The following is a 16,553-nucleotide window of genomic DNA, read 5'->3' as shown; positions in this document are numbered from 1 at the left end:
ATTTATTTACTTATTCATTGATTTACATCCAGGTTAGCATACAATGGAACAATGATTTCAGGAGTAGATTCCTTAATGCCCTTACCCATTTAGCCCACCCCCCCCCCACAACCCCTCCAGCAACCTTCTGTTTGTTCTCCATATTTAGGAGTCTCTTATGCTTTGTCCCCCTCCCTGTTTTTATATTATTTTTGCTTCCCTTCCCTTACGTTCATCTGTTTTATGTTCACTCATATGAGTGAAGTCATATGATATTTGTCTTTCTCTGACTAATTTCACTTAGCATAATACCCTCTAGTTCCATCCAGGTAGTTGCAAATGGCAAGATTTCATTCCTTTTGATTGCCGAGTAACACTCCATATTATATATATATATATATATATATATATATATATATATATATATATGCACCACATCTTTATCCATTCATCCACCGATGGACATTTGGGCTCTTTCCATACTTTGGCTATTGTTGATAGTGCTGCTATAAACATTGGGGTGCATGGGGTGCATGTGTCCCTTTGAAACAGCACACCTGTATTCCTTGGATAAATGCCTAGTAGTGCAATGGCTGGGTCGTAGGGTAGTTCTATTTTTAGTTTTTTGAGGAACCTCCATACTGTTTTCCAGAGTGGCTGCACCAGTCTGCATTCCCACCAACAGTATAAAAGACATCCTCTTTCTCCACATCCTCGCCAACATCTGTTGTTGCCAGTGTTGTTAATGTTAGCCATTCTGACAGGTGTAAGGTGATATCTCATTGTGGTTTTGATTTGTATTTCCCTGATGATGAGTGATGTTGAGCATTTTTTCACGTGTCAGTTGGCCATCTGGATGTCTTCTTTGGAGAAACATCTAGTCATGTCTTTTGCCCATTTCTTCACTGGATTATTTGTTTTTTGGGTGTTGATTTTGATAAGTTCTTTATAGATTTTGGATACTAACTTTTTATCTGATATGTCATTTGCAAATATCTTCTCCCATTCGTCGGTTGCCTTTTAGTTTTGCTGATTGTTTCTTTCGCTGTGCAGAAGCTTTTTATTTTGATGAGGTCCCAATAGTCGTTTTTTTCTTTTGTTTCCCTTGCCTCTGGAGACATGTTGAGTAAGAAGTTGCTACATGATGAGTAAGTAGGTTTTGCCTGCTATCTCCTCGAGGATTTTTTCCTGCCTTACATTGAGGTCTTTCATCCATTTTGAGTTTCTTTTTGTGTCTGGTGTAAGAAAGTGGTCCAGGTTCATTCTTCTGCATGTCTCTGTCCAGTTTTCCCAGCACCATTTGCTGAAGAGACTGTCTTTATTCCATTGGATTATTCTTTCCTGTTTTGTCAAAGATTAGTTGGCCATACATTTGTGGGTCCATTCCTGGCTTCTGTATTCTGTTCCATTGATCTGAGTGTCTCTTTTTGTGCCAGTGGCGTAGTTTTTTGTATATTTTTTACTTCTTTGTCTCCCATATATGGTAACACACACAAACATGCAGTCTGATTAAGTGGTCTCATGTTACAAGGTCATGAGGGATGTTATCATGGACGCGCATAGCCAGATTACCTTGAGGTTTTGTTAGGTTTTTTTCCTTTCCTTAGGCAGGGAACCCTACCACATTCTCCCCCTTTGATACTCACACCCTCTATTTTGGGTCAAACAGCATCATCTTGGTTTAGACGTTTGTATTTCTATAACATCATTACATGAGTGACCATCCTTTTTTTTTTTTTCATTATGGTCTCAATGAGACCGGAGACAGACCACGCCACCAAGGGAGCTAAGCAAGGTATGATTAAGCAACCTCCCAGAATTAGGAGGATAATTTTTATGAGAGTTTTGAGCGCTCCAAAAGTTGAAAAACATCCTCCAGATAACTCCTTGGGGTTTTAACTGTTCCAGGTCTGGACGGGGACATGAGAAATCCTTTTCATTTGATTTGTGATCTCCTCTATGACTTTTTTCTCATTATCTGTCTGTAGGCAGCAGTTTCTTACGTTAAACTTTTGACAAACTTTTTTTTTGGTGGGGGGAAGCAAGCAGGTAATCTAAGTCCAAGCAATTTTGATAGGTAGCATTGTGTATTTTGGTTTGCTGCTTGGCTAGAAAGTCAACCACTCTGGTAGTTTTGTTGGTTATAATTTTTATAATTGCCTATAGTCTGATTGTGCGGTTTAGCATGTAAATGGGAGTGCAGTAGCCTGAGGACCCGTCCTCTGTCCAGGCGGCAGGGCCATAATATTGGATTATACGCTCGGGAGGCCTTTTATCGCCTTTTTAATTGCCAATTTGTAAGGCATGCTGCTTTCTTTGCATCTCCCTCTCCCCATACACTTGGACTCCCGAATGTTTCCCTCTGGCAAGTGGGAGCAGGAAGAAAGATGGACGAAGAGTTCCCAGCACACGTGACCGTGACCAGACCAAGGGAAGTACTGTAGAGCTGTCCTTCCACATATCTAGTACAGTCCACCTGGGACCCGCCACTTGATGGCTGTGTTGACACTGTCCCAGGCCTCTCAGAGGTGAGAAAAGTTAGACAATGGATGGGGATCTGGCTCAAGGTGATCTGGGGTCCCCCACCATTGGGTTTTCCTGGCAGTTCAGTTGGCCTAGGAATGTTAAGTTTTTAACAGAGACGACGATGAACTTTTCCCCCACTAGGTAAGAAAGTTCTTCCCAATTATTTGAGCTTTGGAGAAGCCAAACCCCAGTAGTAGGACTGGGGTATTTTGTTTTACTCTAAAGTTTGTGGGGATCTAATTTTCTAGTCTCTTAGGGCCATTGTTTTCCCACGTTGGTACCAACGAAGTATCCTATCCACAAGAGGAAGGTGAGTGTTCACAGAAACCTCTCCCCACATTTGCAGCCAACCCGGGGCGGCCTAGGCCAATCCTGTGACAAAGAGTAGAGCAAACATCACAGTAATAGTGAGAAACAAGGGTGACAGTGCATCACAATTAAGGAAACATATAGAAAATAAGACGGTCATCTGTCTCACCAGACGGTCGGTTCCTCAGCCTTCTGCTGTGCATAGATCAGGCAGCTTCCGGAGTGACTAAAGCAGGGCTGCAGTCTCCCGGAGCCTCTGGAGTTGCAGGATCTTCCGTATGGTCAGCTTGCACAGCATCAATGGGTCAGGAATGCATGCCCAGTTTCGAGATGCCGGCTTCACTCTGCTGTGGTGAATCCAGGGACACACTTTGGCCACCTTTACTGCAGGAGGGGTGGACGAAATGACAGTGAACGGGCCCCTCCAGAGGGGTTTTAGGGGTTGGACATTTCACTCCTTTATCCATATTGCATCTCCTGGTTTAAAGGGGTGAGCATCTGTGGTCAGACTCACAGGTAATTGCTCCCTGACCTAGTGGTGTAAGGTGGTTAGGGCAGAGCCCAGGGCCCGCATCTGTTGTCTTAGGGTTAGGTTGTCCATCACATTTAGATCCTCCCCCTTATGCCCTTGATAATGCGGGGGAAGGTGCCTGTCAAAGATCCTATACGGGGAGAAGCCCGTCGGCTTCTTCAGCCTCCCACCTGCAGCTGCGGTCCCTTATCTCTCCCCGCCTCATGTTAACCCTTTCCCTGTTTATTCCACCCCTGGAACAGGGCCTATAACTGCTGTCAGGGAACAGGGACGATGACCGTTGTGGCTTCTTCAAGCTGACAGGGGGCGGTGTAGGGAGGGGTACGGCAGTTAGAGTCCACCCACGGGTCGGTCGAGTGGCCCACAGCATGTTTCTACAGGAAGGCTGGCAGGCAGGAGGTGGTATTAACATCAGCAGACACACAGAGAAAAACACAAAGTAATGATTATACTGACCAACAAGATGGCGTCTTAAGATAATGTCCTTAGTTCCCAAACCCGTCAAACAACCTAGGAGAGACCCTGACTTTGTCAGGGGATCTCTCATAACTCAGGTGACGGAGGAACGGGAGCAGCGCGTAACCAATGGCGGCTCTATTTCCAAGAGTTCGGCCCTAGATTAATTTAAAAAACATTTTTTTAAACATCTAATGCTTGTGAGGTGTTATTTAGAGTTTTGCTGAGCATCAGCAGACAGTTTGCTTTATTTTGAGGGGTAAAACTCTCCTAAGAGCCAGGAGTTCTACTAGAGGAAGAGTCAAAGCAGCCGTTTACCATTTAGGTAAGCCAAACCTGGGTATCATTTTATAAAGCAGAACTTTTATTACTTCTTGTGCCTTTTCTGTCTTGTAGAAGAAGGCCTTTACTCAATTAGTAAAAGTATCAATCCACACCAACAGATGTTGGCATTCCTTCGACCTTGGCGTATGAGTGAAACCTAATTGTCAGTCTTCCGGGGATTAGCCTCCAGTTCTTTGACTGCCTGGGAGAGAGAGTTTGTTGAGAGGACTGTTTCCAAGATACACTTCACAGGCTGACACTACTTGCAGAACTGTCCTTGACAAATTTTTTCCAGTAAACATCCTTTGGGCCATTCGATAAATCTTGTCCTTCCCTAAATGAAAGGCCTGATGCTGTGTTTTAATGATCTTTTAGCCCTGTGAGCTTGGCAATAGTAATTGCCCTGCTCTGTTTATAACCATTCCAAGGGCTGGAGACAGTGCCTAGGAGTCAGACCCTAGTTTGTTTGTTTGTTTGTTTGTTTTTTGGAGAGTAGGTGGGATTGAGTCTCCTTTAATAATTGATATAGCAGGCAAACCATTTTCCTGAACCCTGGTATCTACAGCCTACAATATCCAATAATTTCCCAAAATTCATACAATTGTTTATTTGTTCTGGAGTTACTCGTACTATAGTCTCTAATTTAGTTATAACCTCCCTTCCTACAAGGGAGTAAGGCTCTCCGGTATTATCAGGAAAGAATGAGAAAAAAATGAGTTTTTTCCCACATGCATCCCAGGGGCTGAGAGAAAAATTTAGTTAAGAAGTTTTCTGGAGATGCCTCTAATCGTCGTACTGCGTTTGGATAGTTGGCCTGGAGTGGAAAGGAGGACAAGAAAGGTAGCTCAGGTGTCAAGAAGGAAATCAACCAGTTTTCGTTCTATATTTGGAGTTACCCGAGGCTCTGGGTTTCTGATAGACGGTTGGTTCAGGGGAGCCTCGGTGAAGAGCCCCAGGCCCCGTCAGTCCCTTGCAGGGACATGGTTATCCAAGCCTCACAGATACAGGTCCCCAAGCGGATTCAGATCTCCAGTGGTTGTCTCCACGCAAGGGGCCTGGCTTATGGGGTTTTCATTTCTGTTGTCCCCTCTGAGGACGTTCTCATTTTAGTGCTCTGAACAGCCATATAAATGGCACTTGGTGCCAGGACCTCGGGAAGTCCGGTCTGACATAGTACATAAGGCCACAACTAAGGCCTCAGATTGTTTTGTTTTGTTTTTAAGCCTCCGTTTCTTTTCTCTTCTTTTTTCTTTTCTTTTTTTTTATTCTCCTCTTGATCTTGGTTGCAATATACCCAGTTGGCAGCTCTTAAGAGCTCCTCCAGGGTCCCTTCTGGACCAACAGCCAGTTTTTACAGTTTTCTCCTAATACCTGGGGCCGATTGAGTGACAAATTTGTCTTTTAGAATCATCTCAGCCTCAGGAGTGTTAGGGGAAATAGCCATATATTGAATGAGAGCCTCCCTTAACCTTTCCAGGAAGGCCACCGGGCTTTTATTTTGTGTCTGTAGGATAGTGGATAATTTAGCATAAGTTAATGGTTTAACTTTAGATCTCCTGACCAGATATAAAAAAATGTTTTTAAGATTTTTCTTTATAAACTTTTTACAATTTTTCTTTGCTTTTAGATTTTGACCTAAGCCTTTTTTTCTGTGTGTGTGTGTGTGTGTGTGTGTGTGTGTGTGTGTGTCTAAACAACCAGTCTCATTTAGGACAAAAGCATTTTTCTTTTTTTTTTTACCTTTAACAAAAAATGTATTATATATATATATATATATATATATATATATTTTAATATATCTACTTTTTTACATGCAGAGTTGCTTTCCTTATTCTCATTAGTCTTAATGACATTGAGCAGGAATTTTAACTCTTAGAAACTTTAGTGTCCAGTGAAAACTAAGTAGTAACCAAATGTGAACTGTTACATCACAATTACTAAGATGGCAAACTTACAAATCAATTAACCAACTGAGCCACCCAGGTGCCCCAAAGTTAACCATTACTTTAAGTCATCCTTTTGCTAACAAATTAGAACAGAGATAACATGAGCTCATTTGACCTCCAGCAAATCTAGGTAGAATAAAAGGTTTTTGGTTGTTGTTGTTGACAAACATTGCCTGTCTCAAACCAGCAAACTTAAATTAGCTTAAACACCGAATACGTTTTACTTGGGTCCACGGAAGACATTTTGTTCCCCATGGTTAATTTTTACCTGGAACGTTGGTGGGGAAATCTGACATCCGGGGTCTTCGCTCCTCCACATCTAGGGTGGGAGGAGGAGCTGACGGTGCCTGAGGCATTGGGGAGCCAGTTGTGCAGGCCGCCCCCCAGGTGGGGCAGAAACAGGAGGGGGGGAAGGGCAGGCAGAAGAGGCGAGGTGCCAGCAGAAGGCAGAGAAAGAATTCCTTGGTTTAAATCTTATCAGGTCAGACGGAGGAGCAGACTCCACGTTTCTTTTGTTCTGTTCTGTTTTGTTTTGTCCCCACCCCCCTCCAGTCCGTGTCAGTCCGGAGAAGACAGGGAGTTTCCCCAAAACGAAAGGAGTTTCGGCAGCTGCTTGGGAACACTCCTTAAAGTCCCCGTTCTTAGGTAGGCCAACCAGAGACAGTTGGCTCTAATGATCATAGTCACTGACCCAGGAAATGAAGGAGAGACAAATCCCCACACACAGTCACACGGCCACTCCAACCCACCAGCCAGCACCCGGCGCCTTAGAGTTGCGGCTTCGTTCCTCGTCCCTCTTGGACCTACCGGGGCAACGCTGGGAGGTGATCAGGCTCCCCTTCTGCCTCTTAGGGGCAGGTCTGCCAAAACGAACCCTGGCTCTTACCAGTCTGACGGGCGCTCCCTGAGCAGGCTCCTGGGTCTCATGGGTTCCATTGCGCACCCAGGTCCCCACCCCGCTGCGCTAGGAGGGCTAGTCTCCTGCGGATCAAGTGGGTCCTCTGGTGCCAGGTGAGCTGCCTCTCCTGGCACCCCGAGATCCACATCCCCGGTAGCAAAGGAGGTGGAAATGCACAGAAAGTCATGACACCCAGGCTTTTCTCTCCAGGAAGCAGCTTTATTCGTGCCAGCACCGCTCAGATGGGTGTGTGCCCAAACGCCACACGGTGTATTTTTTTATATGTTTTTTACTTCTCTGTTTCCCATGTATGGTAACACACACAAACATGCAGTCTGATTAAGTGGCCTCAGTTAAAGGTCAGAAGGGATGTTGTCGCCTGCGCGCATAGCCGGGTTACCTTGAGGGTTTTTGGTTTTTTTCTTTCCTTAGGGAGAGGATCCTACCAGACAAGGGCCTTGCAAGGGATTCCATGAAAGCGAGGGACCCTGAGCCCAAGCTTCTGCTCTGTAGGTCAACCAACTTACCGGCACAGAGAAGGTCCTCAGTACCTGGACATCACAATATTTATGTCATTCATTTCTGTGGCTCCCTACCTCTTTCGGAAGATTTGTAGAAGGCTCCATGCACGTGTTTTTTAAGTATTCTGAGCTTATTTTGTTTTCTTTTCTAAAGGTCTCCTGCTAGCTATTTTCTAGTGCCTGAAGTTTAGTTGGGCTTTTTCCCAGAGTAAAACTATAGGGCAATTGCTCTGAAATTGACAGGGAGGTGAAATTGAGGTGAAATGTATAAAAACAAGATGTCTTACTTTTGTAATTAAAAAAAAAAAAAGAACAAGGGATTCAGGGCCCAGGAGGGAGACCAGTGGCAGGTCCCTACTTCCCTTGCAGGTCACTTCCCAGGCAACACGTGACAGTGGTGATGAGCCCAGCAAACTCACGTTTCTCTCCCTGCCCTATTTTCACCTTCTGATTCAATACTTCTAAACGCATCAAAAGAAACATCCAAACACCCTGAAAGTAAAGACAGGTCGCAAAAGGGAGGCCAGAGAGAATGAGGGAGGGTAAAACTTTCTTTTTACCTCCACAGAAGAGAAGGTCCCCGTGCTTCAGAGCTCACTGAGTCTGCCCATTGTTTTAGCAGCAGGAGGGAAAATCTGCCACCGCCCCTTTTCACCTGCTGTTGTCCAGCCCCTTCTTCTTGAAGGTTCACTTTCCATGAGCTGGGTTGTGTCCTAAGAGCCACAGTGGGATGCTGCAAGTCTGCGGTTTCCTGTTGTTTTCCCAGGAGTTGAAGGAAGAGAATGGTCTTACTGTTAGGCATGTGTGTGCTGAAGAGTTTTTGGATAGGACGCTATCATTGCTCTAGGCTGAACGAAAGGTTGTGTGGTCTTGCCATGCCGGAATCTGCCTTTCAGCTCAGCCCCCTTCAACGTTTATGCCTCAGATGAACGCCCTGGTCCAAGTCCAGTCCCCAACCTCATACCAAAGGAAGTGGCCTGTATAAATCCACAGAATTACAACGGCATAAATACTTAATATTCAAAGCGTGTGTTCGGTAACAGAATTTGGAAGATCCTTCCCCTTTGCTCGTGCTGTATATACATTGTAGCCTCGTAGTATTTAAGACTGAATTCGAGCTTCACCCCTTGTTAGTTGTGTAAACTTGAGAGATTACTGAAGCTTTCTAAGCCTCAGTTTCCCCATCTGCCAAAAGCCGTGAAATCAAGATAATAGCAACATTTACCTTATATGTGATTACAGACATAATATATTTAAAGACTTTAGTATGCTGCCTGGTATGCCCTCAGCGCTTAGGAAAAGGCTAGGGGTTATAACATTTGTCACTTGTCATTTTGTACTATAATGACTTTTTCTTGAGATGTTTTTAAAGTCTTTTATTTACTTATTTTGAGAGAGAGAGAGCGAGAATAAATGTGCATGCAGGAGTGGGGCAGAGAGAGAAGAGAGAGAGAGAATCCTAAGCAGGCTCCACACCATCCGCTCAGAGCCCACAAACCATGAGATCATGACCTGAACTGAAATCAAGAGTCTGACGTTCACCCAACTGAGCCACCTAGGCGTCTCTAAGATTTTATTTTTAAGTAATCTCTACACCCAACGTAGGGCTCGAACTCACAACCCCAAGAATGAGAGTCACACACTCTACTGACTGAGCCAACCAGGCATCCCTGTATTATAATGGCTTTTTAACAGCTACATTGAAGTAGAATTTATATAGGGGCGCCTGGGTGGCGCAGTCGGTTAAGCGTCGACTTCAGCCAGGTCACGATCTCGCGGTCCGTGAGTTCGAGCCCCGCATCGGGCCCTGTGCTGGCAGCTCAGAGCCTGGAGCCTGCTTCCGATTCTGTGTCTCCCTCTCTCTGACCCTCCCCCGTTCATGCTCTATCTCTCTCTGTCCCAAAAATAAATAAACGTTGAAAAAAAAAAAAAAAAGAAATAGAATTTATATAACATAAAAACATACTTGTTTAAACTGTACCATTCAGTGGTTTTTAGTATACTTACAGAGTTGTGCAACATCACCATAATCTAAGTGGAGAACATTTCTATCCTCTCAAAAAGAACTCTATTAGCAGTCATTCCCACTGCCTTTGCCTGAAGAACCTCCAGCAGAATGTTGAATACAAGTGGTGACAGCGACATCCTTCTCTTGTCCCCAGCCTTAAGGGGAAAGCATTCAGTCTTTGACCATTCAGTCACCTCGTTGACAGTTTTTCACAGATTTTCTGTATCAGTCGGAGGAAATTCCCTTCCATTCCTAGCTGGCTGAGTGTCTGCCATGAAAAGGTGGTAGATTTTGTCAATTGTCTCTCTGGGTCTATTCAGATGATTGTGTACTTTCTGTTTTTTATTCTCTCAATATAACATATTACTAATTTAATTGATTTTCTGACGTTAAACCAACCTTGCGCTCCTGCAATAAATCCTGCTTTCTCATGGTATATAATCCTTTTTGTGTGTTGCTGCTGGATTTGGTTTGCTAGTTTTTTGCTGAGTCTTCAAAGATAGGAACGTATGCCTTAATTAGGTCCGAATGGCCAGGGCATAACACACGTCGTAATGTGTGTGCAAGGGAGCTAAAACTGGAAGAAGTCACATCCTGCTGTTAGTGAAGGATACAAGGCCAGACTCACTTAGAGCAGAAACTCTCCCTGGAATAATTATGTTAGAGAAATCTGCTTGGTTTTGCATTATCAGGACTATCAGGCACCACTCTCAAACCTAATATGAATAATGTGAAATGTATTTAGTGAATGAAAACATACGTACAGCTGTATACAATAGGTTCCCCATGAATATAAATTGATGGTGTTAAATAATATTAAGAGACAAATGCATGAGAAAAACAAAGAAATGTCTAGGCCTTGAAAAAAATTAAGAACTAATGATGAATCAAACATCTGTTCATTCATTTTAAAAGCATTTATGGAGAGAAGGGAAAGATGGGTGATGGGTATGGAGGAGGGCACCTGTTGGGATGAGCACCGGGTGTTGTATGGAAACCAGTTTGACAATAAATTGTATTTAATATAAAGAAATCAAAATAAAAAATAAAGCATTTATCGAGTGCCTACTATCAGATGCCAGACTCTGAAGCAATACCAAAAAGACTAGGATACAGTCCTTGTTCCCAGGGGCTCATAGTATGGTGTGGAAGGCAGAGTGATAAATTATCACATTACAGAGTAATAAGCACAGAGTTGATACATATGCCCAGCTCAGAGGCGGCCCGAAAGAGGAAGTAAGGAAGCAGTGGGTGAGAATGTGGAGAAATAAATCAAGCAGGCCTTGATTATCACTCCGTAAAGTTTATAAAGAAGTTCTAGAACGTTTTGCCTATGTTACACTGAGCTTCAGAAACGGGTTACTTATCCAATGGCACTTCATTGCCAAGTACCAGTCACTGTTCTAAGCATTCTGCCGTTATTAATTCAATTGCAACCCAACGGGGTAGTACTATTATCATTCTGATTTTATAGATGAGACAAGTGAGTCTCTGAGAGGTGGAGAAAGTTATGTGATTCGTATTGTAGGTGGTGAACCTAGGCATTCTAGCATCAGGTTCCATGCTTTTACTGCTACACTGTGCTGTGCTGCTATAAGAACTTGAGTTTTAATCTACTCTGTTTCCCGGGAAGTGCTTCGGAAACTTTTAATGTACATACAGCTCCCTAGCAATCTTACTAAAAAAGCACATTCATGAGGAGCCCTGGTGGCTCAGTCCGTTAAGCGCCCGACTTCAGCTCGGGTCATGATCTCACGGTCCGTGGGTTCAGGCCCCGCATCAGGCTCTGTGCTGACAGCTCGGAGCTTGGAGCCTGCATTGGATTCTGTGTCTCCCTCTCTCTCTGCCCCTCCCCTGCTAGCTCTCCCTCTCTAAAAAAATAAAAATATTTTTAATTTTTTTTTTCAACGTTTATTTATTTTTGGGTCAGAGAGAGACAGAGCATGAAAGGGGCAGGGGCAGAGAGAGAGGGAGACACAGAATCGGAAACAGGCTCCAGGCTCTGAGCCATCAGCCCAGAGCCTGACGCGGGGCTCGAACTCACAGACCATGAGATCGTGACCTGGCTGAAGTTGGACGCTTAACCAACTGCGCCACCCAGGCGCCCCTAAAAAAATAAAAATATTAAAAAAAAAAAAAAAAAGCAAAACAAAGCATTCAGATTTAGTAGGTCCAGTTTGGGGTCTGATATTCAGCATTTCTTTTTTTTTTTTTTTTTTTTTTTATACCCTGCATTTCTAACACACTCCTGGATGGTGCCAATGCCGGTGGTCCAAGAGACAGGATCTTCTGTGTGTGTTTTTTTTTTTCCAATATAATACACTCATTCTTAGATTTTTTTTTTTTCTCCATGTCCACTCTTGTGCTTGTGGGACAATTATGTGGACTTCACGTTCTCATCACCAGTGTGAGTACTTGTGGCTCCAACCAATAGCCTGTAGCACCTGCATGTCCTGTGTTTAAGCATGTGAATGGAGCAAGCCAGTCGGCCGAGAGAAGGATTGGTCAGTCGGGCAAAGCAGCAGGCAGGAGGTCAGGGAAGCGGGGATAGACTTGAGGAAGCAGGAAGAAGGAAAGAAGTCAGGGAGCAGATATAGCCAAGCCTCTCATGAAAGTTTTCTTGTATGTGGGTTTCTGGCCATGGGTATACATCCCCTTCTGGGTTTTAATTCCAAAGCACAGAAGCCGTATAATCCAAACATGCCACACATACATGTTCCATAGCCTACTAGAAAGTATTTGCTCCTGATAACGTCTACGAGATAAGATCGTTGTGAATATCTGTGCATCCCCGCCGCATCCATATTCGTCTCCTCTATGTGGGTTGCTGAAATTTAGATCATGGTTTCCTTTGACTAACAAAACTGACTTGTCCACGATACCTCATTTATTTTACAACGGTGCTTCTTCCAAAATTCCATAAATGATTCCACAGTGCCCTCAACTCACCTCTTAAATAGGCAATTTCTCTTTCCACGGAGCGATTCAAATTTATCCCCATTCTCTGACTACAAATGACTTCTAAAGGCTTTGCGTGGAGCAGTCTTACTTCCTTTGAGGAGTCTGAGTCATGGACCACTCTCTAAGAATCCAGTATATACCAGTGGGTTATTTCGCACCTCATGGCAAATTCCCAAAACTTTAAATGAGAGAAAACAGTCCCAGCTCAAGACATGGTTTTGATTTTTAAAAATGACTGCTTTATATTTGTGCCACGTGATGCTGTGATGTTGTAGGTGAGGTGGACAGAATGCCCACTCACAGCCCGGTGGTCTTTTGCACAATGTTAATTTCCTCATGCCCCAGCACCTCGTGGGACTGTCCTCCATGTATTTCCTGATTGTTGGCCTCCTGAAACAGCTAACCTGTTCTAGCCCTTATAAGTCAGGGACACGTGTTCACTGGTGCACAGTAACAGTTATTGCCATCCAATTTTTGTTTGAGTGAGCAGATGCACAGAGAGGTGAAGCAGATTGCCCAAGGTTGCACGGCTGGGAAATGTGAGACCCAAAACCTAAGGCCAGCAAGTGGAGATCCAGAGCCAACCTCCGAACCACCGGGTTTTGTTGACCCGTCAAGAGTGAACCAAACCAAAGAAGAGTCCTTATCAAAAAGAAATATGGGGCCCCCCAGGTGGCTCAGTCGGCTAAGTGTCTGACTCTTGATTTCAGCTCAGGTCATGATCACGCAGTTGGTGATTCGAGCCCCTCATTGGGCTCTGCACCAACAACCCCTGCGTGGGATTCTCTCTCTTCCTGTCTCTCTCTGCCCCTCCCTCGTTCTCGCTCTCAAATAAATGAAAACTTTTTTTAAAAAGAGAGAAAGGAGCACCTGGGTGACTCAGCCTGTTAAGTGTCCAACTCTTGATTCTGTCTCAGGTCATCATCTCACCGTTTGTGAGTTCAAGCCCTGTGTCAGGCTCCGTGCTGACTGTGCAGAGCCTGCTTGGGATTCTCTCTCTCTCTCTCTCTCTCTCTCTCTCCCTCCCTCTCCCCCCTTCTCTCTGCTCCTCCCCTACTCATGCTTGCTCACTCTGTCTCTCTCTCAAAATAAATCAATAAACTTAAAAAAAAAAAAGAAGTAGCGGCCTCACGTATAAGGAAACGATGCTTTAAAGCCAACAAAGTAAAATGTGTAACAAGTCAGCCGGAAGTTTCACTGCAAAGCTGCAGGAAATGGAATCCTTGCTTTCAAATGCAGCAAGAGCAAGGACCCCACAGGCCTGGCCTTGGCCTCCGCCCCAAATGAAGGGAACTGGGAGGTGTGGGGCCTCCCGTGGAAAACGCGGATGAGGTGTCCCATTGCGGGAAAAGCAGCTCCCTAAGGAATGGAAGTGTGTGCCCTGAGGCCTGTGGCTGCAGCCTTCACACAGACCGTCCAGCCGTAGGGGTTGGAGAGCTTAGCCGGTGAGTCAGGCAAGGTCTGCCCTGGGGAAGTTCACCAGCCTGAAGCCTCCTCTGCATATAAATCCTCTCAGTTGGCCATTTCCCTCGAAAACCTGTTTAGATTCCTGCCCTCCTACTCAACAGTAGGCGTTTGAATAATGTTCAAGGACAGCCAGTTGTGGGGCTCTTGCCTCGGTCGGGTCCGGTCAGTGGGAGGCAGGGAAGCCCGTCCGTGAACCCCGCAGGGGGACAAAGGTGGTGCTTGTCTTACGTAACTGTTGCCACTTCAGAGATTTCTCTCAAACTTAGGGGCTTTAGAAAACATTTATCATCTCGCGGCTTCTATGGGCTGGGGATCTGGGCGCGGCCTGGATGCCACCTCCGGTGCTCGGTGCTCGCAAGGCTGTCGTCAGGGTGTGGCCCGGGGCAGCTGTCACCTCAGGGTTCCGCTGGGGCAGGACCCGCTTCCAGCCTCCCTCACGTGGCGGTTGGCAACCTCAGTCCTTGGTCACTGTCGGCTGGAGATGTGAGTTCCTTGTCCACACAGACCTCGCCACAGGGTAGCTCACAATGTGGCTGCCAGTCTCCCTGGGGGGGGGGGGGGGGGGGGGGTAGAGAGAGAGAGAGAGAGAGAGAGAAAGAGAAAGAGAGCGAGCCAGGATGCAGCCGCAGCCTTCTGATAACTCAGTCTTGGCAGAGGCATCTCATGGCCCCTGCCCCATCCTGTTTGCCAGAAAGGAGCCAAAAGATCCAGGCTACCCTCGGGGAGGGGCTGACATGAGGCCAGGAGTACCAGGGGGGCTGCCTTAGAGGCCAAAGGAAGACAGAGACGGTGAGAGATGCGATGAGGGAAAAGCCTTCTCTCAGCTTATGATCTTTCATACAAACACTCTCCTCTGCATATCTGACTGCAAGAAGCCTATCAAATTATATACAGATACCTAAGGAAAATGCGGTGGCCTTTTCTTGGTTTCTGTCTGAGTTGCCTGCAGACCGTTGGCAGTTCTCCTTCCCTGGCTGCACCGCTTGCTTGACCCTTCAGAGTCCCAGGACTGGTGACCTGTCACTAGTTGTGCCGCCAGTATTTGGGGCACGTATCTAGGGTGGTAATTTATCATCCACAGCGGGTTGCTCTGAGAGGAAAGGCTACTGTTGCTAATTATATGGGAACAACAGGCAAACCAGGATGCAGAGTCACCTCCTCTTAGGCCAAGTTGCCGTTGTAGGGGTACCTCCCTCTCTCCGTCCTTCTCTTCTTTCATTCAGTCTTCACCGCGTCTCTCTATACCACTGGTTTTATTTTTTTTAATGTTTATTTCTTTTTGACAGAGAGAGAGAGAGAGAGAGAGAGAGAGAGAGAGAATGAGTAGGGGAGGGGCAGAGAGAGAGAGAGAGAGAGAGGGAGAATATGAAGCAGGCTCCAGGCTCTGATCTGTCAGCACAGAGCCTGATGCGGGGCTCGAACCCATGAACCGGGAGATCACGACCTGAGCCCAAGTCGGACGCCCAACAGACAGCCACCCAGGCGCCCCCGTGCCTCCGATTTTAAAAGTGAGCTGAGATAGAAGCATCGTTTATAAGCAGCACTGCCAGCCATGCTCCCCTGCTCCGTGGTCCCGAGTTGCCCTCCGCTCTCCTGGATCTTCTTCTCCAGCTGCCTTTGAAGATGAGAGATCCGCTCGCACGGTGCTCCCTGCCAGGACTTGGGTTCCAAGCACCGCTCAGTTCTTTCACTGTTGCGTTTACCTGACGCTGGGGCCACTGTGGGGCGTGTCCTCCTTCCCCCCATCAGCCATTCAGGGAGTGTGTGTGTGTGTGTGTGTGTGTGTGTGTTTGTATGGGGTGTTCCTGGTCAGGGTATCAGAAATTGGAAAGGATTAAGAGTAATACTGTCAGGGTTGTTTTTATAAAGCTTTTTGTTTTTATAAAGCTTTTTGTTTTTATAAAGCTTTTCTTCAGCATCTCCTTGTACAGAATATCTATTAGCTACTGTACCATCATTTTATGGTATTTTCTTAAATTCTGCATTTAGAAGTTAACATATCATTAAAAATATGTACTCTGGTGTTTGCCCCTAACTTGGGATACGAACTTTGTTACTAAAATTGAATATAAAAACGAGGAACCATTGACATCACTTACCTAATATGTCCCAGTCTTGTCCCTCTTTAAGGAAACAATTTTTTAATTTATTTTTTTATATTTTGCTTTTATTTATATATATATTTAGAGAGAGCAAGAGAGCATGAGTGGTAGAGGGAGAGAGAGATTCTTAAGCAGGCTCCACACTCGGTGTGGAGCCCGACATGGGGCTCAATCTCACAACCCTGAGATGAAATCAAAAGTTGGACGCACAACTGACTGAGCCACCCAGGCGCCCCAGGAAACCATTTTTTTAAACTCTATTCACTATCACTAGTGGATAGACATTAGCCAGATTGTTGTTACATAAATAAAATTAAGGAAACTACCTCTGTTAACTGACTTGCTCATTGAAATAATACTGTTTCCCATTTATTCAGTTACTCTCCCATCTTTCTTAGTAAACATCCTTTAACTCATTCTAAGAAAGCATGTATATGAACAGAAGAATATTTTCTTAAAACAAAAAAAAAAGAAATCTCTTATGATCTTAACAGCAATCATTTCTGTATCATAAACTCAAAAGC

The 16,553-nt window shown here is 45.1% G+C and overlaps 1 long non-coding RNA gene across 1 annotated transcript; it reads right to left on the bottom strand.

Moving 5' to 3' along the window:
- Positions 1 to 1,719: 1,719 nt before the first annotated feature.
- LOC123586208 lies at positions 1,720 to 4,118 on the bottom strand. Its single transcript, XR_006706681.1, has 2 exons — positions 2,984 to 4,118; positions 1,720 to 2,877 (listed from the first exon to the last, which is right to left on the bottom strand). It is a non-coding gene; the product is annotated as an uncharacterized LOC123586208 (long non-coding RNA).
- Between the last annotated feature and the right edge of the window lie 12,435 nt (positions 4,119 to 16,553).

The sequence above is a fragment of the Leopardus geoffroyi genome, chromosome C3, assembly GCF_018350155.1.
Source record: "Leopardus geoffroyi isolate Oge1 chromosome C3, O.geoffroyi_Oge1_pat1.0, whole genome shotgun sequence".
Classification (NCBI taxonomy): Eukaryota; Metazoa; Chordata; class Mammalia; order Carnivora; family Felidae; genus Leopardus; species Leopardus geoffroyi.
This window is presented reverse-complemented; position numbering and strand designations above follow the sequence as displayed.